Source organism: Lepisosteus platostomus, chromosome 5 (genome assembly GCF_059453375.1).
Source record: "Lepisosteus platostomus isolate fLepPlt1 chromosome 5, fLepPlt1.hap1, whole genome shotgun sequence".
Taxonomy (NCBI): Eukaryota; Metazoa; Chordata; class Actinopteri; order Semionotiformes; family Lepisosteidae; genus Lepisosteus; species Lepisosteus platostomus.
Window position 1 is genome coordinate 18,372,830 of NC_142615.1, and position 25,096 is coordinate 18,397,925.

At 44.8% G+C, this 25,096-nt stretch overlaps 2 non-coding genes across 2 annotated transcripts; one reads left to right on the forward strand and one right to left on the reverse strand.

Moving 5' to 3' along the window:
* Positions 1-5,324: 5,324 nt before the first annotated feature.
* trnah-gug (transfer RNA histidin (anticodon GUG)) lies at positions 5,325-5,396 on the reverse strand. The gene has a single exon. It is a non-coding gene; the product is annotated as a tRNA-His (tRNA).
* A 7,810-nt stretch (positions 5,397-13,206) lies between these two features.
* Positions 13,207-13,319, forward strand: trnal-caa (transfer RNA leucine (anticodon CAA)). Its single transcript has 2 exons — positions 13,207-13,244; positions 13,274-13,319. It is a non-coding gene; the product is annotated as a tRNA-Leu (tRNA).
* The last annotated feature ends 11,777 nt before the right edge of the window (positions 13,320-25,096 follow it).

The following is a 25,096-nucleotide window of genomic DNA, read 5'->3' on the forward strand; positions in this document are numbered from 1 at the left end:
TCATGCCGAGGTTTGTGAGATCAAGATTTCAGTGGAGCACTGTCTTCTATGTCTTTAGCTACATGAGTTGGACATCCTCTTGTACACGGAAAGCAGATTGAGATCCTCTGACATGAAAAGTGCCAGATAAAAGCCATTTCTCATCCTTTCTCTTAGTGGTGGGGCTATCGCATGTAAATGAGGCAACTTGCAAGGCGAGCAGGTGCACACCGAACACAGATGTCTCAGAGCAGTTGAGACGTGTCCAAGTGGCTGTCAAAGGACAGCACTTTTCCAGCGCCGTGGCTTAGTTGGCTAAAGTGCTTGTCTAGTAAACAGGAGATCCTGGGTCCGATTCCCAGCGGTGCCTTTCTTCCTGTCTTACTGTACAGAATGTATCCTTACGGGCAAATCCCATGCCTTTTAATTCAGGTGAATGCAAGTGTTCGTTTCCTTTCTGGAACAACTTGTTTTGAAAGAAATCTATACAGCTTGCAAAAGATGAAACACAAATCTTGCTTATCAGTGAAGAAGAGGTACTTCCAGCAGGCCAGCTAATACCAGCAAAGTTTTTTTTTCACCCTAAACCAGAGACTGGAGAAAAGCGAGGCGCCTGTGGCTCTGCAGTGTAATCAGTTTGCGAGTTCGGCGGTTAGCTGAAAGAGTGGTAAATGGAGCTCGCCCCAGCCCGTCCTTATTCTTTTAAAGAGGATAAAACATTAACTTCGCCACCATTACTACCAGCTTTAAAAGACTGCCATGGGCACGGAAAAAAAACACGCTACAGATGACTTTTCTGGAACCGAAGCAGAAATTCCTTTACGAACCAACTGATAAAGCTCAGCCAGTGAATACTGTTAACAGAACGTGAAAGCACGATCAACTTTGTAACTGCAACCACAGGAAAAACAGCAAGAAGCAGACTGGCTGAGCTTTATCAGTTGGTTCGTAAAGGAATTTCTGCTTCGGTTCCAGAAAAGTCATCTGTAGCGTGTTTTTTTTCCGTGCCCATGGCAGTCTTTTAAAGCTGGTAGTAATGGTGGCGACCATTACTACCAGCTTTAAAAGACTGCCATGGGCACGGAAAAAAAACACGCTACAGATGACTTTTCTGGAACCGAAGCAGAAATTCCTTTACGAACCAACTGATAAAGCTCAGCCAGTGAATACTGTTAACAGAACGTGAAAGCACGATCAACTTTGTAACTGCAACCACAGGAAAAACAGCAAGAAGCAGACTTCATTCCCCATTTAAATCTGTCGTGCAAGGCATGCTTTTTGAACGCATGAAGTAAATCCCACGATCGCTTTTGAACTTGGACAAAGTACTTCCAAAGGAGTGCTATGCGCAAAGATTTAACAAGCTCAACCCCCGCCAACGATTCGGTGTAAAGAAGCAAAACATTCAAGTTTCACAGACAGAAGCAGCACGCCAGCACAGCCAACATTAAAACGGAGGGCACACTACGTTTTGCATTGACACAAAAGTGATCTCGGCAGACGTCGTTCCCTGCATAACGCAAGAAGTGGCAAAGCGCGTTTGGGTTGAGAGGACGCAAGAAGGTTTTTGTTTTGTGCCTTGATGTCAAGCTGAGAAAGTATCTTTAAACACTGCTTAGTTTCTCGAGAGACTGCCAAAAAGCAGCTCCCTCCCTTTCATCTGAAGTCAGCCGAAAGGGGGTCGCAACAGAAGCGCCTGGCAGCAGTGGGATTTGTACCCACACCCCCGAAGAGACTGGAGCCTTAATCCAGCGCCTTAGACCGCTCAGCCACGCTACCTGCTGTGCCCTGTCTCTTTGTCTCATTACTTGCCTGGAGGAAGCCGGGTGGGTTTTGCTCTTGTCGCCCGACTTCGTGGCGTTATGACCGTGGAACCGACTGCACCTGCTTTTTCTGAGATGCTTCCCCTCTCATGGCGAGATCTCGACTTCTTTAACACCTCTGGATACAGTTCTTCTGTGGAGCAGGTTTCAGACCTCTGCGTACAGCACCCTTGATGTCATTTTATTTTTACAGCAGCCACATCCGGAAAGTTGTGTCTTTTACTTTTTATTTGAACAACAAAAATACATACAATACAAACGAGCACATAAAACGTATCAAGAAAATCTTCAGGGGTTCATGCTATAATACTGTACTGTTTTCAGGTTCCCTCAGGAAAAGGACAAGTGGCGACGTGATAGTTAACCAAGCGACAGCTTTATTCTTTTATCGAAACCACACAAAACCAAACACAGGACATACACACACATGAGGAGACTGATGGAACACGTTCACATCTTTAGGGTGGTAATTACTTAACAACAGGCTATACACTTATAAGGCTACACAGGACACTAAAACTACATCGAGCTGACCCTCAGACTCTCCCCGGCTACAACTCCCAACCTGCTCCACGGTACCATGAGTGCCTAGGTGCACTTCCTCCTCACCACCGGGCCAGGGGGGTTACACTGTCCCCACCTGAAGCATCTGGCGTCCCGCCGACATCGAACACCCCCCTCAGGCTATACTCATACTAGGCTAAAGGCTGTGGAACTCTGCGTGAGCAGCTGTTACGAAGCGGTGGTTGCCGGCGGCCCGCGGTCACCCCATTGTCGGTCGGCTCCGGCCCTGGCTGCTCCTCCGGAGCCTCCCCGCGGGGCTCCTCCTCCCGGTCCCGGTAGGGGGCCAGGCGGTCTCGGTGCAGAACCACCACTCTCCCCTGGTAGCAGTCCTTGCCTACCACCCCGAGGACCTCAGCGGCCCCCTCCCACAAAGGCGCCAGCTTAGGTCTGAGGCCTTTGCGGCGGTGCGGGCTGTACACCCAAACCAAGTCCCAGGGCAGGAAGGCAGGCCCCCTGCAGCGCAGGTCGTAGTGCCGCTTCTGCCGGACTCCCGCCTGAGTCAGATGGGTCCGGGTAAAGCTGTGCACCCGCCGCATCCACTGCTGCAGGTCCTACTCGTAGTCCGGTCCAGCTGGTGGTGCCGACTCGTCTCCGGGCGGCGGGCCGAAGACCAGGTCCACCAGGGTTTGCATTTCCCGGCCCAGCATGAGTGAGGCCAGGGTACACCCGGTAGATTCCTGGACTGTGGTCCGATAAGCCCAGAGCTCGAGGGGGAGGTGGCGGTCCCAGTCCCGTTGGTGACAGGACACCAGGGAGGCCAGCTGGGTGGGGAGCGTCCGATTAAACCGCTCCACAGACCGCTCCACGCTCTGGGGATGCAGCGGGATGGTCTGAGTCTTAGAGATCCCCAGGCGCTGGCACACTCTGGCGAAGACCTGGGACTTGAAGTTACGCCCCTGGTCACTGTGTAACTCCTCCGGCACCCCCAGCCTGGCAAACATCCCCTCCAGTAGTGCATCGGCCACCGTGGGGGCACTCTGGTCCGGGAGGGCATAGGCCTCCGGCCACTTCGTGAAATAGTCCATTGCTACCAGGATATAGTGGTTTCTGGCCTCGGTGCGCGGAAACACGCCCAAAACATCCACCCCCACCCGCTCCATAGGAGCCCCCACCTGGTGTTGTTGGAGGGGGGCCCGAGAGCACTCGAGGGGACCTTTCTGCGCCACGCACACCGCACACGTTTGGCAATACCGCTCCACGTCCCGGTGGCAAAGACCCCAATAAAAATGGCCTCGGAGACGCTGCAGGGTTTTTTTACAGCCGAAATCCCCCATGCCCGGCTGGCCATGCACCACTCTGAGCACAGCCGCGCGGAGCGACTGTGGCACCACCAGCTGCCACCGTATCTCGCCACTGGAGGGTACCTGCCACCCCCGGCGCAGCACCCCGTCCTTTACCTCCAAGGCCTCCTACAGGACGCAGAGGGCCTTGACGGACTTTGGGTGCTGGGGGAGCTCCTCTCGCACAGGCCGCGCTCCTGCTGCCTTCCAGCGGAGCACTGGCCCCACGTCAGGATCAGCTGCCTGTTGCTGTGCCAGGTCTGACATGCCCACCCCCAGCGGCCCCTCCAGGGCTGTGGCCGAGGTGCTCGCCTCCGTCACTGTGCAGACGGCTCCCTCACACTGCTCCCACCGGGCGCAGTAGTGGCAGTCCGCAACCTCACAGGGGCGCCGCGAGAGAATGCCGGCATTGAGATGGCGAGATCCAGCACGGTGCACAACAGTGAAGTCATACTCCTGCAGGACCTCTATCCATCGCACCATCTGCGCCTCCGGCTCCTTAAAGTGGAGCAGCCAGGTGAGGGACGCATGGTCGGTCCTCAACAGGAATCGGGTCCCGAATAGGTATGGCCTGAAGCTCGCGACGGGTCACGCAGTAGTTCCGTTCAGCCTTATTCAAAGCCCGACAACTAGTAGGCAACTACCCGCTCCCATCTGGCCCCTCCTGTGCCAGCACCACGCCCACCCCCAAGTCACTTGCATCGGTATCCAGGATATACGGTAACCACGGATCGGGATAGGCTAGCACGGAGGCCCCCACCAGAGCTTCACGTAACCGACCGAAAGCCGTCTCGCAGCCCGAGTCCAAGTCAAAACGGCGGCCCTTGTCAGTGAGGCAGTGCAGCGGTGGAGAGATGCTGGCAAAGTCCCGGACGAACCTCAGATAATACAAAGCCAACCCCAGAAAGCTGCACAGCTCTGCGACGGTGCTGGGAGTCGGCCATCCCCTCACTGCAGCAACCTTACCTGGGTCTGTAGCCACCCCTCGCGGTCCAACAACATGTCCGAGGAAGGTCCCCTCCCGCCGCAGGAGCTCTCAATTGTTGTGGTTGAGCCTCAGGCCAGCACGGCGGATGCAGGCCAGCACTGCCTGGAGGTTCGTCAAGGCCTGGTCGAAACCCTGGGCATGAACCAGCAGATCGTCCAGATACAGCACACACTGGTTCCACGGGACCGATGCCAACACCCTCTGCATCAGCCTCTCGAACGTCGCCGGGGCATTGCACAGGCCAAAGGGAATGACAGTAAAGTGCCAGGGGCCCTGGCCGATGGAAAAGGCTGTCTTCGAGCGAGCATCGGGAGCGAGTGGTACCTGCCATTACCTGCTTAGTGAGCCCAAGATCTCATCAAGAATCGTATCCAGCAACAGCATTTGGCGCATTGTTCCATACTCCGACCACTCTCGGTGTAAACAGGTCCCTCCTTGAAATGCACTGGTCTCTGCTTGAAATGCACTTTCCTGCATTTGCTTTGGTGTAACTGGCTTCCCCTGCATGGGCAAATGTGAAGAAGATCCTTAGTAAGTCATTGAAGAAAACCGAGAAGAGGTCGGAGTGGCCTCTGTCGTTCATCAACGATCCAGTCAGGCAGTACTCCTCTGTAAAGCGCCGTTTGTTCACATCGATAGGCTTTTTTTTGCCTTCATTCGTGCAAGTAGTAAAAGCAGACACCCCTATTCTGCCGTGACCCGGATTCGAACCGGGGTTGTTGCGGCCACAACGCAAAGTACTGACCACTATACGATCACAGCGAGTTACTGATACACATGTGGCAGGGCGGAAAAGGCTGTGCTCTCTTCGTGTGACAGGAGTCGGAAAAGTCCTGATGTTGCATTTCAACTGAGCCCCAGTATACATCGACCCTTCGACACTCTAAGTGCAAACAGCAATTACAGTTTGCTTGCATGACACACGGAAGAAGGCTGCATGCTCCCATATGGGCTAGTGGTTAGGATTCCTGGTTTTCACCCAGGCGGGCCAGGTTCATTTCCCGGTATGGGAACGTGTCAGTTTTGCCTCCTGCTTTCCAAAAGATCAGCACCGTGTACGAAGGAGCCACACTAAAACCACTCGATCATGTGCAAAACGTACAAGAAGAAGGGGCGCGTGTTTCCAACCGAGGACCTCTCGCTTGTGAGCCGAAGTGATCATTACTGCAGCTCGGAAACCTGCAGGAGGTGGGAGGGGTGACTCTGGTAGATAGTGTTGACCTTCGGCAATAGAATTTATACTCTCCAAGATGATATTTGCACTTTCTGGAGAGGAGATTTTCTCCACTTCAGTAGCCCGATTGCGTCGATTGCGTGGAGAGGGCTGTAGAATGTGGCGCAGCCTTTCCTGCTCCGTCCATGACAGGCGTGCTGGTCTCTGGTGAGCACGGTCAATCAGCGCACTCCAACGAAGGCACTGGAAGCAGCTGAATAGCATTGGCGAAGCTCAGCGCTGGGTCACTGTGCATGGTTTCCCATCGTTTCCGTTGTGTAGTGGTTCTCACGTTTGCCTCACACGCGAAAGGTCGCTGGTTCAAAACTGGGTGGAAACACAGTGGCCACGCTCACTGTTTGGGGATTCCTAGTGTGGGGATCTATGGGATCTGCACAGTGCATGTCGCAAAGCTTCCTGCTGTCACTTCAATGCGCATCCTGATGGCGAGTCGTGTGCTGTGCACAGGCTCTGAAAGTGATGAAAAGGTGCACGACGCTGTGAAAGAAAATGCAGAGAAGTGAAAGGCAGTCCTTTCTATAAGGAGGTAGAAGGAGAGCAACTCGCTGTCGGGGAATCAAACCACGGTCTCTAACGAGGAAGACATCGCTCTCTGTCTCCCGGTATTTCACATCTGAACGGAAAACACAAACGACCAACTCGGAATGACATGCTTTTGATGCTTTTCAAAGCCTTCTTTGTGCACGACAACTGCCCCGCCTAGCAGATACAGCTTCGGCTGTGGAGACTTGTTCGGCTGGCGTTCTGGGAGTCGCGTTTTTCAGAATTGTATTGAGATCGTTTTCCACAGAGCTCAGATGTCAAAGCACAGCAGCAGCTCTTCACAGCGATCATCTATAACGCCCTTTCTCCCGCAGCTCCGTCCTTATTGGAAGGAAGCAAGAGTGAAATAGTGCAGGGAAATAGACTGTGTGTAGTGTCTATGTGAGTATTAATGATCATGACATTACTGATAGTTTCAGTATTAATGCTAGTATTCATGTTAATATTAGTGAGAGTATATCTGGTAGTTTTACTAATAATACAAGTATACATGTGACTTTGTGATGATAGATACTTTTAAATTTAGTTTTAATGCTAGTTTTCATGTTAAATTTAGTGATAATTATACTGTTAGTGTCAGAGTATTAACACTCATCATCATGTTAGGTTTCATGACAGTATTACTGTTATTATACATATTATTAGTCTAGTAGTTGTTTTTGTCAGTGTTAGTAACAATGATACGGTTTGATGATAGTGTTAGTGTTGTAATATTGGCAGTATCTGCATTAGTGTTAGTTATAGTGTATCTGTACCTAAGAGTGGATGCGGTGTCTATGTGTGTACAGATGCAGCCATTCAAAGTGAGCGGTACAGACACGTACCGCAGGTAAGATGACACGGGGTACCGCGGTGCGTGATTGGTTGACCGACAGGGGCACTCGTGGTCCGTTGGTCTGTCGTAGAAAGACTTACTGTAAACGTCTTTACTGTGCCCGTTGTAGATATTGAATTTTACCACTGAAGGGAAATCTTAGTAGCTGAGCATAAAAAGAATAGGAGCATACTGTAACGCGTGTGAAGGCCATAAACGATATTAATTTTGGAACATAAACATACAGTACATGGCTGGTCTTGGTACTTTAAAGAAAAAAATACACACCAGTATTCCATTTCTCCCTAAACATTGTAAGCTTCGAAGTCTTTAACTAACGTGATACTGGAGTCAACAAGCATACTTTTAGAATTTGATTAAAAGGGAATATAATATGGAATCGCGTATCTCAAGAATTTAATAACGGTATGATTATATCCGTGTACTGCGGCAGGGCTGTGTAGGGCTGTATCGCCTGCCTGTTCATGCGAGCTGTCTTGTAGCCTACTGGTCTAGGTGCGTGACTACCAGCTTGCAGGTTGTGTGTTCAAATCCAGCTGGTGCTGGACCTTCCTGTTTTATTTATTTATTTTTTAATCGCGTATATGGCGCTGAAATATGTGACACACTGGTGGCCTGACACGGTGACACGGTGAGGTGCCCTGGCGCCATACATTTCATGGATATTATGGAATATAATGGATGGATATCTTAGTTATCTTTCTAGTTCACAGGTTTGCATGCATAATTTAATTTTGAAAGCCACTGAGACATCAGGTACTACTGTTGTATTTATGAAAAAGAAACAAAACAAAAAACATACTAACAACTGTGCCATCCTACTCCTTAGTTAATACATTTTATTATTCATAAACAGTTAACATTGTTAGCAAAATATTTTGAATTATATTTAACCCTATTTTTTCTTTAGTTTTGTATTTAACTTATTATATGATAGTCAGACTTAATGTATATTTGAACAATGAAAATATATTTTCACAAGATTTTACATTAAGCACTTAAAATTAATATGGTTAATAATAGTAAACTGTAACATGCTGTAGCAAGATCGGTTAAACTGCGAAGAAAATGCTTTCAGAGAAAATGTTTCAGGTGTGAAGAACATAGATCTCCAATGCAATTTCAACCAAACCTGTTCCCACACACCCTGCCCCCACTACCATTAGAATATACACAAACATTTTAGCGTTTCATTCTGAGCAGAAGACCCTCACACCTGAAGAGTGCTGGCTGTGACGAATTAAACCGGTTTTACAGGTTTCAATCACAGACCATGTGACATAGGACTCAGTAAAGTAACACACAGCGCCACTGGATTTGATAATACCTAACCAAAATCCGCAATATGGAAACAGAACCTGTGTGATTGTTGATAGATGATGTACTCGTAACATTTTTTCAAGACGAACTACAACATTTAAAAAATGACTTGTATGTACTTGATATCTCTAATCAATCCACGGGTTCCAGCACAAAACAAAAGTAAAACGCATACCGTTTCGCGCTTCTTATTAGTTGCTCAAAAGTAATTTGACCGTATGAAATGCATAATATAAACCTAGAAACATATACGTGAGCAGTACTTAAGCACTGTAGTATCGGTGTTAAGACATACCTCTCAAATACTGTAAATCAAGTTAAAAATATCTCAAGACCGATTCTGGTCGTAATGAAACCATGCAAGGGAGTTTTTATGTCCGTTGCAGTTCTTTTGCAACATGAATATAATTATATCGTTATTAATTTCTTGAGATACGCGATTCCATATTATATTCCCTTTTAATCAAATTCTAAAAGTATGCTTGTTGACTCCGGTATCACGTTAGTTAAAGACTTCGAAGCTTACAATGTTTAGGGAGAAATGGAATACTGGTGTGTATTTTTTTCTTTAAAGTACCGAGACCAGCCATATACTGTATGTTTATGTTAAGATTTCCCTTCAGTGGTAAAATTAGATATGAATATTCAATACTTAAACGGGCACAGTTAAGACATTAAATATACATATACATATTGTATACAGTACAGTTTGCATACGGTAATATGTTTATGTTACGCGATTAAAAAATAAATAAATAAAACTGGAAGGTCCAGCACCAGCTAGATTCGAACACACAACCTGCTAGCTGGTAGTCACGCACCTAGACCAGTAGGCTACAAGACAGCTCGCATGAACAGGCAGGCGATACAGCCCTACACAGCCCTGCCGCAGTACACGGATATAATCATACCGTTATTAAATTCTTGAGATACGCGATTCCATATTATATTCCCTTTTAATCAAATTCTAAAAGTATGCTTGTTGACTCCGGTATCACGTTAGTTAAAGACTTCGAAGCTTACAATGTTTAGGGAGAAATGGAATACTGGTGTGTATTTTTTTCTTTTCATGATAGGTGTCGCATTTTAAATCATTTTCGTAGTTAGAAATTATGAAACGCCCTGTTAAAAGCAAGGAAGTTTTTATGCCCGTTGAAGTAAAACAAAATGCCTGACAAAGTATGGCTTGGACAGATTCCAAGTGCTTGTACAAATGTGCTAAAGAAATTATACTTTGAGTATACAGCTTGTCCAAAGTCATCCATTATTAATACTATTAGTAATATCTTCAGTAAAGGCTTTGATGCATAAATATTTCTGATAAAGGTAGGTTGTGTACTTTTGTCCAACTGAGCAATCTTGCTTTCATAAAATATACCAACATTTTAATGACTGATGATTAACATGCTGTAATACACAGTTCAAAATTAAAGGCTCAAATGCTGTACATGAGACGTTAAGCTCCCCCTGGCGGTTTTACAAGGCGACGCCGGATAGTTAGTCACGTGACACACGTGAACCGCGTGATACCCCGGTGGGCGTGTCGCGGTATGCCGCGAAATACCTCACCCATTTTGAATGGCTGCATCTGAACATCCCCGACATAGAAGGTTGTGGAAGTGACTTAGAGATGTGCAGGTGCTCACAGAACACAATCCATCTTTTGCATCTTTTAAGCGCTCTTGATTAAACTATGCATAGTAAAACAGCAGTACTGATGATTTTCGTGGACTGATGCACACTTGTTCACAACTCCAGTGATAAAACCTTGTCTGTAAATATTGTAGAACGTAAAAGGGTGAAACAACGCTCCAACCGCAGGAATGGTAACAGAAAGGATAATTTTCTTATTTAATACGTCCTTTTGAGATGCCTTGTCAACGCACACAGACGTTAGAGCTGAACAAATATTTTGTACACAAGACGGCAGTGCGATATTAGAATTCCTGTCTTCTTGATGGATTCAGACTCCTTCTCAGAGGTCCATGCTCACCAAATAAGTTTACAGCTGTAGCGGCAATGCTTGTTAATAAGACAGAATTAAGCATTGCTGAGCTTTCCTAAATGAGGCCCCATCTCACTCTCCCTCTCTGTGGTGCAGCCACTGAGAAAGTATTCATGCAGGCTGATTTAAGATGTTTTCTTTTGATAAGGGACAGCTCTTAAACGGAGATGCACTTAGCTAAGCCTAACTATCATGATCAATGGTCATCCATTGGCGCCTATCTGTCTAGGGAGTGCTGAATGGACATCTGGACTGTATTCCTAAGTGTCAGGAGTAAGTGACTCATATCTCACCTTGATCAACCAATCAGGGATTGGCAGGGCGTGGTAACACCACGTGGGTCTCCAATGCCCGCCAAACTCTCAACCAATCAGCACACATCTGTGTCTTGGTCAAAAAGGGAGCGCAAGCTCAGATCGGGGCTCTCCTTGGCCATTTCCGCGCATCCTCAGAGACAATCACGTGACAACTGCTGTTGTCTGCACTGGGACTTGGAAGCTCAGATCGGGGCTCTCCTTGGCCATTTTCGCGCATCCTCAGAGACAATCACGTGACAACTGCTGTTGTCTGCACTGGGACTTGGACTTTGTTCTAAGCGCGAGGCAGAGGATCCCGTACGTACTCAGAATTCTACCAACGTGAATGCTCTGCTTGATCAATGGCAGCCTACAGTTGGACCCCCGTCGACAACCTGAATAGCTTATTCAGAAGCAGCGCTGGTCCGGGAACGAACCAGCTTCTTCCCGGGCAAAAGAGTGACTTGTGAGGACTTGCGGTCACACTCTGTGCATAGATACTTTCTACTAGCCAGCCGGACTGCTGGTAGATCCCCTCGGAAGCAACAACTGCCCTGCGCGCAGCGGTTAGATTCATCCGCCCGTCCAACTCCGAGCTGCACCTCGACTGGTTGGCCGGTAGCCAGAGGACGCTGGGACAACGCCCATTGGACAACCGCTGGAACCGAGGCTGCAACAGAGCCTGTCAGCTGGTTTGGTGTTCGTGCCTGGAAATTCCAAATCCATACACAGTGGATAAGTAAACTCCATGTTCTACATTGCGTCTCGAGAATTCAATTGTACCTCAACACAAGTTGTTATCAATTTAATTCATGAGTATTGCATTTACTTCCGAGTTTAGAGTAACAGTGGGTAATAACACTGATTAGCGATTTGGTAACCGAACGATATATGTTGACATATATTCTCTGTTGTGTATCTCTTTGTGTTTGCATCTCTTCGAGATTATATATCTTGTATATTGATAACCCTCACAGTAAGGTCTGCCGCTTGTATCCAGGCAGACTGGTATATTTTTGGTGCACAATTTATATTAATCACTGTATCTCGTGTATTGAACCCGTGTGTGTGCGTTGTTAGTTGTTCTGACGATTGATTTTCTAAAAGCCACAACGAACCACCTCGTGATTACTGCCTCAGTCTCAGTAATTGTCTCAGTAAACCCATCAAACCTCTACACAGCTAAGGAAGAGTAGCTCGGAAAATACCCAACTCAACAAGCGAGTGCGTTGGTTGCTCTTGCTCTTAATGCAAGGAGCTGTTTTTTTATTTTGCATTAATTATTATTAACCAGAAACAGCTGCACAACTGGTCGCATTTGTGATTGTCACTTCTCTGCTTCAGCAAGGTCAATAAAAGACTCTGAAAGTAGTAGAGAAAAACTGAATTAAAATCATATTAGCAATTCTGAGCGATATCTGCATACAGGCAATCCAATAAGAACGTTGAAATCTTTGAATATCATCTCTCTATATATTGCGCTGCTTTTTACTTGGAGTAAAACTATTGGATTGAAGGGTTAAAATGTATTGTTGTTATTTGGAGAAATCAATGAACTCGTGATTTTATATGTTTTAAAAGACGGTCATGCGCACAGAAAAAAGACAGTGCTGATTATTTTTCTGGAGACGGAGCACTGATGACCTGTCCGAGCCAATTGATAAAGCCCACCCAGTGGATACTCTAGCAGAACGTGGAAGAACGTTCACCATTGTAACCAAGGCAACCACAGGAACAACATCAAGAAGCACAGTCAATTCCCCATTTAAATCTTTCGTGTAAGGTATGCCATGTGAAAGCATGAAGTAGATCCCCTGATCTCTTTTGAACATGGACAAGGTATTTTTGATGGAGCGCTATGAGAAAAGATTTAATAAGCTACTCCTGCCGATGATTCAGCATAAAGAAGTAAAAGCTTCACAAACAAAAGCAGCTCGCTACCACAGCCAATATTAAATGTACTTGGTGGCACATTACTATTTGCACTGGCTCAAAAGTGGTCTCGGCAGACGTTGTTCCCTACTTTACGTAGCGCCAAAGAGCATTTCCATTGAGAAAAAAAAAATCTTTCTTGATGTTAAACATAGAGAGCCTGCCTTTTAGAAGTTCTCCCTCTAAACACCTTGTGCAGCCTCCCGACAGACTAACAAAAAGCGCCTTTTCACCAACTCAATTTATAATACGCCCCTCAAAACTCACAACCGAATAACAATCCATCCATATATTTGTTTTCCAAGATCCATTCAAGGCAACTTGGCTCTTCGCAAGCAAATCATTTCAGGATGGAAACTCAGTTTAGTCAACTACTGGTGCATTCAGCACACCACCTGCTCTCGCTTGTCAGGGTGGCCGAGTAGTCTAAGGCGCCAGACTCAAGGACATATATCTTTCCAGCTGGCTTGGGTGTTCTGGTCTCCAAATGGAGGCGTGGGTTCAAATCCCACTCCTGACAGCTTCTGCTTTTACCTCTCTTGAATTGTTCCAGTGCTACAGTGAATGACTGAAATATAAAAGCAGCAGAAGAAAGCAAGCAACTCAGTGCAATTTGTGAGTATTCTGCACTGTTAAAATGCACAGGTTTTCATACTTTTTGGAATTCGTAGCTCAAGAAGTGACTCCTGTTTCATTTTCTATTCACCAACTGGATTTGCATTCCGCCCCTCACACCTCACAACAGAATAACAAACGGCTTCATGTGCCACAGCATTCCCCTGTAGATTCGGTTTGCACTATGAATTAGGCGACCCCGAATGAAATATTTTAGTGTTGGCTCAAATGTGAGGAATTTCATGAACCCTCAAAAAGGAACGCTTGCAGAAAATGCCAGCAATTCAAAGCCTGTAGGCAGCATGAACAGACCCATTCTGCAATTTCTTTTATCGAGGGCGGTGCTTTCTGAGTCGATGGCTCTGCATTAGAAATGAGAAGTGCTGAACTCTAAACACGTTCTTGCCATAACTGCTACTCCTGCTGCTACTCCTTCGTCCTCGAAAAAAGAAAAGACAGGCATGTTTTGAGTCTCAAAATGATCTTCTGGATCCACAAGAAACATGTAAATTTGATTGATTCCGCAGTATTTTGGATGTACTGTACTTATAACTTCCATCGAAGAGAGATTTCATCAGTTGCATGAAATTGAAACTTCCGACTTTTTGTCTGGTATTGAAAATATGTTTTAAAAAAGCCATAAACAATTTTCTAACAAACAACTCATGAATTATTGCCAGGATCTATATTTAGCGTTCGGTGGTGATAACACTGCTTATATTGATTGAGTAGAAATCTATGATGTATTGACAGCTTTATCTGAAGCGAGAAGTCCTAGAACGCCATCTATGAAGTTTTAGGATTCATACCAAGAAATGCCTTTTGTTTCCCACCCCAACTGCTGCTTTTGCATTACACATTATGTGAACGTTACCAGTTTTGGTAGCTTCTGGGCATGATTAAACTGAAACTGAAACTTATTATAAAATTCTTAAATCAGGACTAATTTTAATATCAAATGAAATTACTATAGAAGAAAAGGTTTAACTGAAATATGATATGCAAGCCTGAAAAATAGAACAATTCAATTTATACAGATGCAGCCATTCAAAGTGCCCGGTACAGACACGTACTGGAGGTAATTGGCTACGGCGTCGCGCATTTTGGCGGAATATGACGCAAGATGACGCGGGGTACCGCGGTACGTGATTGGTTGACCGACAGGGGCACTCTTGGTCTGTTGGTCTGTCGTAGAAAAATTTACTGTAAACGTCTTTACTGTGCCCGTTGTAGTATTGAATATTCATATGGAATTTTACCACTGAAGGGAAATCTTAATAGCTGAGCATAAAAAGAATAGGAGCATACTGTAAGGCGTGTGAAGGCCATAAACAATATTAATTTTGGAACATAAACATACAGTATATGGCTGGTCTCGGTACTTTAAAGAAAACATACACGAAACATGGTTTCATTATGACCAGAATCGGTCTTGAGATATTTTTAACTTGATTTACAGTATTTGAGAGGTATGTCTTGACACCGATACTACGTAAATACTGCTCACGTATATGTTTCTAGGTTTATATTATGCATTTCATACGGTCAAATTACTTTTGAGCATCTGATAAGAAGCGCGAAACGGTATGCCCAGGGCGTTTTAGTTTCGTTTTGTGCGGGGACTCTGCTTTAACTATATCGCCGTGGATTGATTAGAGATATCAAGTACATACAAGTCATTTTTTAAATGTTGTAGTTCGTCTTGTAAAAATGTTACGAGTACATCACCTGTGAACAATTGCACAGGTTCTGTTTCCATATTGCGGATTTTGGTTACGTAATATTATTTTCTAATTTCACGTTGTGAATATATGATTTGGGCAAACAGAGCCGCAAAGAAGTACATTATGGGTTGTTGTTTTTTTTTTTGCAGTTTTATCTAGAACAAGCGATGCTTAAACCTTTGTCTGATTCTTGTGAAACTATCCACACGAGAGTTACCTAGGAGTTGACATCAGTGATGTCACTGATAGGATGTTTCTAAAAATCCATCCACTGTAAAACGTCTTCTCCAGTTGTCCTGCATATGTATTTGCTAATGAAGCTGTGTGTTCTGAGCCTGGTTCTCTACATTTCTGTATGAACCAGCTTAGAGGGCTAAAGCCAGCCTGTGTTTAAATTGAGTGTAAGGTAATTTATGCTTCTAAAGTCATGGTCAGCATTTATTATTGTACTGTGCTGTAAACTTGTTCTGTGCCTAATTACATTATTTTATAGCTTTATCAAATCTGTACATTGTCTGTCGATAATTTTTCTGTAGTGCTTTTTCAGCCCTCAGCATGTGACTGCGCTGGCAGCGCTGTGGGTTAGTTTGCTGATTCCAATGTTATACGGTCTGTGATTGAATCCCATGTAACTATGACTTTATTTTTTAACAAATATTTCTTTGAAAAAATGAAATGTTTCCCTTGGTCAGAGATTAAATAAAACCTCACTCGCACCAAACAAATTTATATTTCTAAATATCACAACATGATCGAATTTAAGTATTTTTAATAACAATGAATAGTCACCTATGCGTTACAAAATAAACATTTATATTGATTTGAATCGCGTTTTGATTTAAGTCGTAAACGCTTGTTTAAATATATGTGTTTAAAGGCGATATACTGTAGAAAAGCACTGATTCTTATGGAATGTGTTCCGCCGGGGATTCAAAAAAAATATTTTTTTTAATCGCGTATCTTAGGAAAATCTCAGTATTACTTTGTTCATGCACAAACAGTGGCATGTTACATTTTTAATTTGGGTGTCTCCTCTTGCCAGAAAGCTCTAAATTGCATTTTGAGTGCGGGTTTTTGACTTTTTCTAAATTGCAACCCATAAATAAACTGCGACACTTTAAACTGCGACACTTATCATTCAACCAGAGCTCGAAATACCACAAGGACCCTCAAGAGCACAGCAAAGACTGTATTAAAAGACTGTATCACACCTAAAGAAGACTATTTTAAATTTCTTGGCGCAGTTCATTGTGCAATTAACCCTTGTATGTGCTGTCCGCGCTCAAAATGCAATTTAAAAAAAGTCAAAAACCGCGCTCAAAATGCAATTTAGAGCTTTCTGGGAAGAGGAGACACCCAAATTAATAATGTAACATGCCACTGTTTGTGCATGAACAGGGTTATACTGCTATTTCCTTTGATACCCGATTAAAAAAAAAATAAAAAATGTTTTGAATCCCCGGCGGAACCAGGCATCCATATGAATCAAGTAACAGGTTTATTCAATGCTGAAAAAAAGAAGAAAGAAAACACATTCCATAAGAATTGACTGAGCTCCGCTCTGTACCACGCAATGATCCCCCCAGAGTCTCAGTCCCGGGTTATTTGGGTTTTTAGACAGAGGGTAAAAAACTCTCTCTCTGGCTTGACCTCCCCCTCCCTGTGTATTGTCTGTTTTTTTGTTAACAAGGCTCGCCAGCTAATATGAATCGAAACCTGTCTTTCTAGCTTTTAAAGTCGTGCGAAGTGTAAGCCACAATTCAAATAGAGAAAAAAGAGCTGACTGGCAAGATTTAAGATGTGGCTGTCAATGTTGGATTAAAAAAAACACATTGCCAGACGTTTGTTGCATTGCTTGAAAAATAACTTTATTTCGAGAGACTGGATAAGTATTTCAAGTGTTTTTTTATCTTCCTGAAAAACAACTAATAATTTAACTATATGTGCAAACGTTTTATGATAAGTCACTGTTGTGAATGTCTGTGGACATGTGCTGGCTGGACAGTAGGCTCTACTGTACACAGAGAGGGGCGGGAGGAGTGGACAAGCCGGTACATACTCTTAGAGTTTGATTAATAGGGAATATAATACAAACGTTGTTTGGTGTTAATGTGTTGTTAAGTGTGAATTTGTACCTGTTTCCCTGAGGTCTGGCTTTTTTTCTGGAAAACCATAACTCTGGTCTTGTCCAGATTGACTGTCGGCGCCCAGGTCTGACAGTGCTGCTCCAGCAGCGCCAGGTTCTGGCGCAGCCTCTGTTCTGTGGGCGACAGCGGGACCAGGTCGTCTGCAAAGAGCAGGAACTCGATTTCCATAATTAATGCAGATCAGTAAATCAAGGGACAAAACAATTATTGCGCCCGGCTCCTCAATGGGCTTTGACGTGCTAATGCGTTGGTTTAACAGTCCGGGTGTGGCAAGCCTCTAATGTCTCCAGACTTCGGCAAGAGGCACCCACCTTTCATTGGAAGCCAATGAACATTCTAGCCGTACATGTGAATATAGCATAAATACACAAAGGGATTGGGTGAGCTCCCATCACAAAAAAAACTGGGAACCTGCACTACAGCGACCACAGTACAGTATGGAGACCAAGACCTTTTACGGGAAGAGACGGGGTGCTTCTGCCGCCCCAGCTTCCAAAGAGCGAAGGGTAAGCAAATACAGCAGACTTCATCTGAAATACGTTATTACAGCGTATATTACAAGGTATTATTGCCGTTTTGAATTTTAAATTCAATTATAATTATTTCTTTGTAGCCTGTTCTTCAAGAAAACACCGCACGGGCGAAACGATCTACCACCAGGACAGTAAAAAAGAAAGCGGTAAGACGGAAAAAAAGAAAAGTTTATTTTGACTTCTGTTCCGCGACTGATGAATACTACTGTGTGACTTTATTTCTTACATGAATTATGTTATTTTGCCACAGGCCGTGGGTCTCTGCTCTCGGCCACTGGCCAGGGTGCCAACCTGTAGAAGCAGCACCTGTGTGGAGACATTTCGGCAGCAGTGGGAGCAGTACAACGCATTACTGGGGAGGACTGGGAGGCTAAAGACACTCCTGAAAATGCAGAGGAAGGAGACAGTATGTTCCAGCAGTCAAACAGTTGAGCAGCTGTCTCTCGAAAAGTGCCTCTCCCCGCCGCGCAGGTTGCAATGCCTGGCGGAAGCTCTGCCCCCCGCAGAGCACACACCGCCTCAGTACACTCCATCCCGGCCTCTCCGTTCACCACCGCATGGGAATTGGTTGATGCTGTCCCCGTCGTCTATCTCCCCCCAGGAAGCACAGCAGAAGTCACAGACGCCAGTGGGAAAAATAATTCTCCCAGATGTCCAACTGCTACCCATCACTCAAGAGATGGAGGGGGGGTTGTACTTGCAGTGCATCGGCATAGACGGGAAAGCAAGAGCCGACCGCTACGCCGCACTCATGTTTCGAAATCTTGTGACTTTTGAAATTTACTGGGGGTGGACCACGTCTGTAAATTTCGATGGGTCCAGAGGCAAAAGTGCCTTGCCTTGCAATCTCCGGGAAACCATTAGTAGCATGGTGAATCGGAGATTCTCAACCCCTACTTTGTGCGACTGGAAAATAATTCGTGATCGGATCAACGAAATGCTTCGTAGAAGGAGGTGCTCTTTTCCTCTCGTCTAACAGTCTGTCCACAAACACAACATTCCTGTTAGACAAGAGGAATGTAAAAAAACAATTACTTTTGTCAATGGAAACCTGTGTGTGTGTGTCTCTCTCTGCTGGATGTCCCTCTCACTCTCTGCTGAATGAATAAAAGCATTTTTATTAAAAACGCGTTTGCGTTTGTCTGGTATTTACTTTTGTCCCTTTTAACTGTTTTTCCCATCTACGTTTTTGCTTTGAGATGCCACTTTTAAAGGTGATATGTAAAATAATGTTTTTTATTATTGTTATAGAGAAACATGATCAGATTTTCCCTGGTTCAGAAAAAAAAGATCTAAAGTGCTACATCTAACTTTCTTAATTCAATGTATTTAAAGCAGTGAACTACTGTAGATGTAACATAACACTCAGAAATACAATCGAGAATAGTTTTGTGGTGTTTGTTTAGATGAAATGTTCCTAAAACGTATAACGTAACAAAATTAAAGACGATTAAAATCTGTAATCTTTCCACTTGTACTGTATGTCATCGGAAAGTTTCTGCTTTGTGTAAGGATGGTATCAAAAAGTAATCTTAAGTGGTGAGAAAGCTGTGCTCAATGTATTTAAGGGACTTAAAAGTAAAAGGAGATGCTTCATATTGCTTGACTAATTTTAAAAACTAAGTTATAAATGCAGACGCTCCCTCGGTGCCACGCCGGGTGTAAAGATCAAAATATACATTCGTCCCGGGCAGAGGCCAAAGAGCCCGGCTGGGGTGCGCGGGGAAGAGCAGGACAGGAGTGAAAGTGGTCAGGGCGGGGTTAAGGAAGGCGTACAGTCTGGGCAGGTATAGATTACACTTTTCTAAAACGTATTTGAAAAATAAAAACGATTACAATCTAATCCTTCCACGTTTGATCCCAAAATCCCAAGAAAAATAAATCTAAACGGGTAGAAAGCTATGCTGAAAGTTTATTAAGATACTTAGAAGACAAAGATACTGTATCAATTTATGTTGCATTAGTCTGATTATGATTAAAAAAACACATAATAAAAAATGAGTTTGCGATTTATATCAAAACACGATTTAAATCAATATAAATGTTTATATTGTAACGCATACTGTCCAGCCTCCATTTCTCTATAAAAATTTACTCTATTACACACACACACACAATAGAAGCAGGAAGCAGAAGCAGGGACCGTTATCAGAAGGGAAGAAGGTGACTATTCATCATTATCAAAAATGACTTGGAATCGATCATGTTGTGATATTTTGAAATATAAAAGTCAATTGATTGTCCATAATATTGCTATTCTATTTTTTCGAAGAAATGTTTGTTAAAAGAAAAGTCCAGCACCAGCTGGATTTGAACACACAGCCCGTGAGTTGGTAATCGAGCACGTAGACCAGTGGGCTACAACGGAATTCACATGAAGAGAGAGGCGAAACAGCCCTACGTAGCCCTGTCGCAGTACACGAATATAATCATATCGTTATTAATTTCTTTAGATACGCGATTCCATATTATATTCCCTTTTAATTAAATTCTAAAAGTATACTTGTTGACTCCGGTATCACGTTAGTTAAAGACTTCGATGCTTAAAATGTTTAGGGAGAAATGGAATACTGGTGTGTATGTTTTCTTACCGAAGAAGTACCGAGACCAGCCATATACTGTATGTTTAAGTTCCAAAATGAATATCGTTTATGGCCTTCACACGCTTTGCAGTATGCTCCTATTCTTTTTATGCTCAGGCACTAAGATTTCCCTTCAGTGGTAAAATTCCATATAAATATTCAATACTTAAACGGGCACAGTTAAGACATTAAATATACATATACATACTGTATACAGTACAGTTTGCATACGGTGATATGTTTATGCTCCTAAATCAATCTCTTTTATGAGCATGTGAAAGGCATGGTGAATCGATTCTCATAAATTACTGTACTTTGCATGATTGGAAACAAATGCGTGATTGCGAAATGCTGTGGTGTTACTTTTACAAAGACGGTCAATGAAAAAATGAATGTGGACCAGGGCAATACTTTTGAGTTTACACTTACAGCTTGTCCAAGGTCATTCATTATTAATACTATTAGTAATATCTTCGTTAAAGACTTTGATGGCGACAGCTCAAACACGAGAGGTTGAGCTTTATTAGCTCCACCTTGCGGAAATTCCGGATACTATTATTTTGCTTGCCGTATTATAGGAGAATTTACGGTAACTAGCGGTATTTACCGGTAACTCGCGGTAGACTGCATACAGCGCACCGGAAAATAATGCGCATTTTGAATGGCTGCATCTGTATGTGTAGCAATCTCTCTCTCTCCTTCTCTTCCTGGTGATCTGAAGGGCAGGACTTTGTCCTCTTAGTGGCTCTTGATAAAATATTTACTGGGTTCAGTTAATGATTAGGATGGTTTTGACCATCATGGCCTCAGAGATGTTCTTGATTTTGCCTGTGTAGATTATGCCGGTTCAGGGACGCCAAATATGTAATCATAGTGGCTCTCTGAAGGCACCAGTTCTGTAGGGTTTGGGCATTTACTGAGACAATTTTTAATTGTAGCAGTAAATCACAAAGTTGATTCTTTTGGTGGCTTTAGAATCCAACCATGCGACACAACTCAAACAACGCGCACACACAGGTACTAATACACGAGGATACATTTATTAATACATAGAATATGCATATAAACCTAACAGATCTTATCGAGAGGGTTATCAGAATACAAAAGATATATATTCAATCAGTTACAAAGAGTTACACATAAAGAGGACATACGTTCAGTATATCATTCATTAGGACCGTTTCGTAAAGTGAACTTGGTTACAACTTCTACATTAGATACTCAAACAAGTACATAACTCTTAGGAATTAAATTGATATCAACTGGTTTGGATAACAATTGAATTCTCGAGCTGTAATGCATTGAAGTTGAATACTCATCCAATCTTTGGGGATTCAGATCTCCTGCGGGCACAAAGAAACAGTTGCAGGCCGTTGCTGTCCAATCCGCGCTCTCTGGCTCGGTGCCAGGCTGTGCTGTGCAGCTTGCGACGGTGCGCTGCTGATGCTCATTGTTGGCTTTAACTAGCAAAGTTTGTGCACAGGAGAAAAGATGACTGTGGGTCCCAGCAAGTCAGGAAGAGGACCGGTTCGTTCCTGATGAAGAGCTAGTTCTGAATAGTGATTCAGCTGTCCACAGTTCCGACCTGTTGACGAGGCCTGCTGCTGGTTACTCTCTGGCAACCTCCACTCTAGACTCCTAGAACAAAGGAAAGTTCTTGCACTCGGACACACTGGCCGTTCCGTGGTTGTCCGGGCTGAGTCTCAGGATGGTCAGGAGGCGCGCTGCGAGGATGTCCTGCCCTTGGGAGCCTTCTGCTCCTGGGCCGTCCTGCCCTGGAATTCTCCTTTGAATTCCCTTTAGAACAGTCCACAGAATCCTCTCCAGAATCCCTTCTGAATCTGAATCTTGTTGAATCTCCCAGGCTCTCTGTGTTGCCTGTTTTTTACCTGGAGGAACTTCAGCTCATTGATTGGCTGAAAGTTCCATGGGCATCAGAGTCCCACGTGGGTTACTCGGCCCTACCAGTCCCTGATTGGTTGATCAAGGTGAGATATGAGTCACTTAGTCCTGACACTTAGGAATGCAATCCAGATGTCCAACTCGCACTCCCTAGACAGATAGGTGCCAATGGGTGACCATTGATCATGATAGCCAGGCTTAGCTAAGTGCATCCCCCTTTGGGAGCTGTCCTTGGACCTTAAATCACCTTGCATGAATGGTTTCTCTGTGGCTGCACCACAGAGATGAACAGAGAAATGAGGCCTAATTTGGGAAAGCTCAGAAACACTTAATTCTGCCTTATTATTAAGCCTCGCCGCTACATATCCCCCCTTTTTGAAGGTCACGAGGTCCTGAGGCGTTGTTGCCTTCAAAACAAAACAGAGTTAAGTGATGTCCCTTGCCATTAGAACATTAATCTTAAATGTCTACATTACTCCTCGAGAATTCATACCGGAACCAGCATTGGATACAAACAGGATGAATAACATCTGGAGTATGTATAAACACGGTAGGAGACATTATCTCAGTCTAGGAATTACACATCAGGAAGTTCACTGTCAATATCTGATACCTCTGTGGTAGATATTTGGGGAGAAGTCACTTCCTTTCTTTTGACATGCTACCTTTGACTCATTCATGCTACCCAGAGTACATCTTGATGTGAGAGTACAGCATTCAGAGTACACTGTCAGTCATGATCCAGCTACCTGGCAGTAGTGTTACAATAACAACAGTTCCTGTTCCCAGCCCCCGATAAACCACAACACCTGTGTTGGGTATCTGCTAGGGTGGTTTGGAGGTTTGTTCCATTAAAGCAAACTAAACCTGTACCTCTTCAGGGCATACTGTTTCTTGGATTTCTATCCAATTCAATAGTGTGGCACCTGAAGGCATCTAAGACCTCAAGTTTGGTCTTATATTGTCTGGTTCCAGACCGTACAGTGTTAAGTTACCATGCTGTACTATGGCCTCCTCGGGAAAACTATTGGTTAGGTAGCTGCATTGTGGTAGCTGTATCATACCTGTCACAAGTCACAGTGTCTGTTAAATGTGGTGTGCTGACCAGCCATTTACTTCCCACCTGCTCTTCATGGGGTTCATTAACCTCCCTCTGCTTGTTAGTAGCTTTACACCCTTCATTGGTGAATCATTTAGACACAGCCAATGGATAGCTTTGGTAGCCATACCCATCTCAAGATTTGGAACCGAATTCAATCTTGGTTTGCCTTCTGGGTGAGCTATGAGCGATGGGGTTAATGTCACATACTCCTCTACTGAGAAGAGTGGAATCAAGTGGGTTGGGATTTGTGCCGTGGTTAGACTGGCTACAGTGGCACTAAACTCCCTTAACAGGTCTTGTGTCAACATTCTGGCCTGTTGCACACAAGCATAAACCCACTGTATAACACCAACAATCATGTCCACTGTTTGGGGAATAAGGTTTAACCCTGTTGCATAGGAAGTTGCCTGTAGGGTTTTCCCTAAGCTTTCCAACTTTTGCTGCTGTTGATACAGTCTGTCACTACCCTCTGGCATCTCTGACCCCTGCCTTCTTGGGGCAGTCAGGGTGAGAGTGCCAGTAGCACACAAATCTACCAGAAATAGCAAATGCACAACAGTGGTGGCAGCAATCAGTCCTCCCAAAAGTCTTTTCGGGTGGCTGATCCCAGTCATCTCCTTCTGAGTGACTGTTGCCTTTCTAAGCTGGCGCAGCATGTACATGGTGTCTTTCTCAGTATGCCCTGTGGCATCTTGGGCACCAACATCCTGGAAATCTGGGGAGATCTGACGCAGCGGCTGATGCTGCTCCTCCATTTCCAGGGCATCTGCTTTTTCGATTTGTTCATGCCTGTGCTCTAGGAACCCTGCAGGGGGCGGTGCAGCGGTGGAGCATGCCTGACCCTCGGCTGAGTGGTCATCTGGAGCACCTGAGTGATCTGGGATTGTTATCCCATTCTCACTGTTCAGGTCCACCCTGCACACTTCCTGATTGAGGAATCCCTCTATCGGCATGTTTACAATCGTTCGCTGGGGGTAGGTGTAGGACACCTGCTCGCTCCCCCCTTCCCTCGCTAGGGGTTCAGGGAGCTGCCTCAGCACTGGGATAGCTAGTTCACTGTCTTTGAACTCACTATCACTCACCAGGCCCATGTCAGTGCATACGGGGATTCTGACAACTCTCTTTGCGATGTCCTGCACTGGCAGGTGGGTGACTTTACCATCCAGCTCCAGTCTGGCTGAACCACTGTTGGTCAGACTCAGACTGACAGACTGAGCTGGTGGCTGTAAGAAAACCGGCTCGGCTTTCATTCCCTGTCCCTTTCTGGGGACTGGGTGTGTTGGCAACCCTGCCGTTGAGGCAGGAACAATCAGGTCAGTCTCACTCACTACCTGGTAGTTGTGAGAAATAATATTACCCGACTGCAGGTTCCCTGGGTCACAGCAGAGGGAATCGGCATCTGGGATCAGGTGTGTCCACAGCGCAGTAGTCTCAGCGTCCAGCTGGACCTCCTGTCTAACCTGTGAATGTTGCACCAGGGGCACCTGGCGGTGGCCCTGTGACAGCTGCTCAAGCAGATCCTCACTAATAGAGGACCTCTCAGCGCTAAGGGTGAGGGCTACATCACCAACCTGCTCTCCTGCCATCTGGATCCCTTCCACCACTGCGGGGTGGTGTTCCTGAACCCTCTTGGGTGCCAGGGTGCACAGGGAAAGCTCCTTCTCATCGCCAGGTGGGGAGATCTGCTCCTCT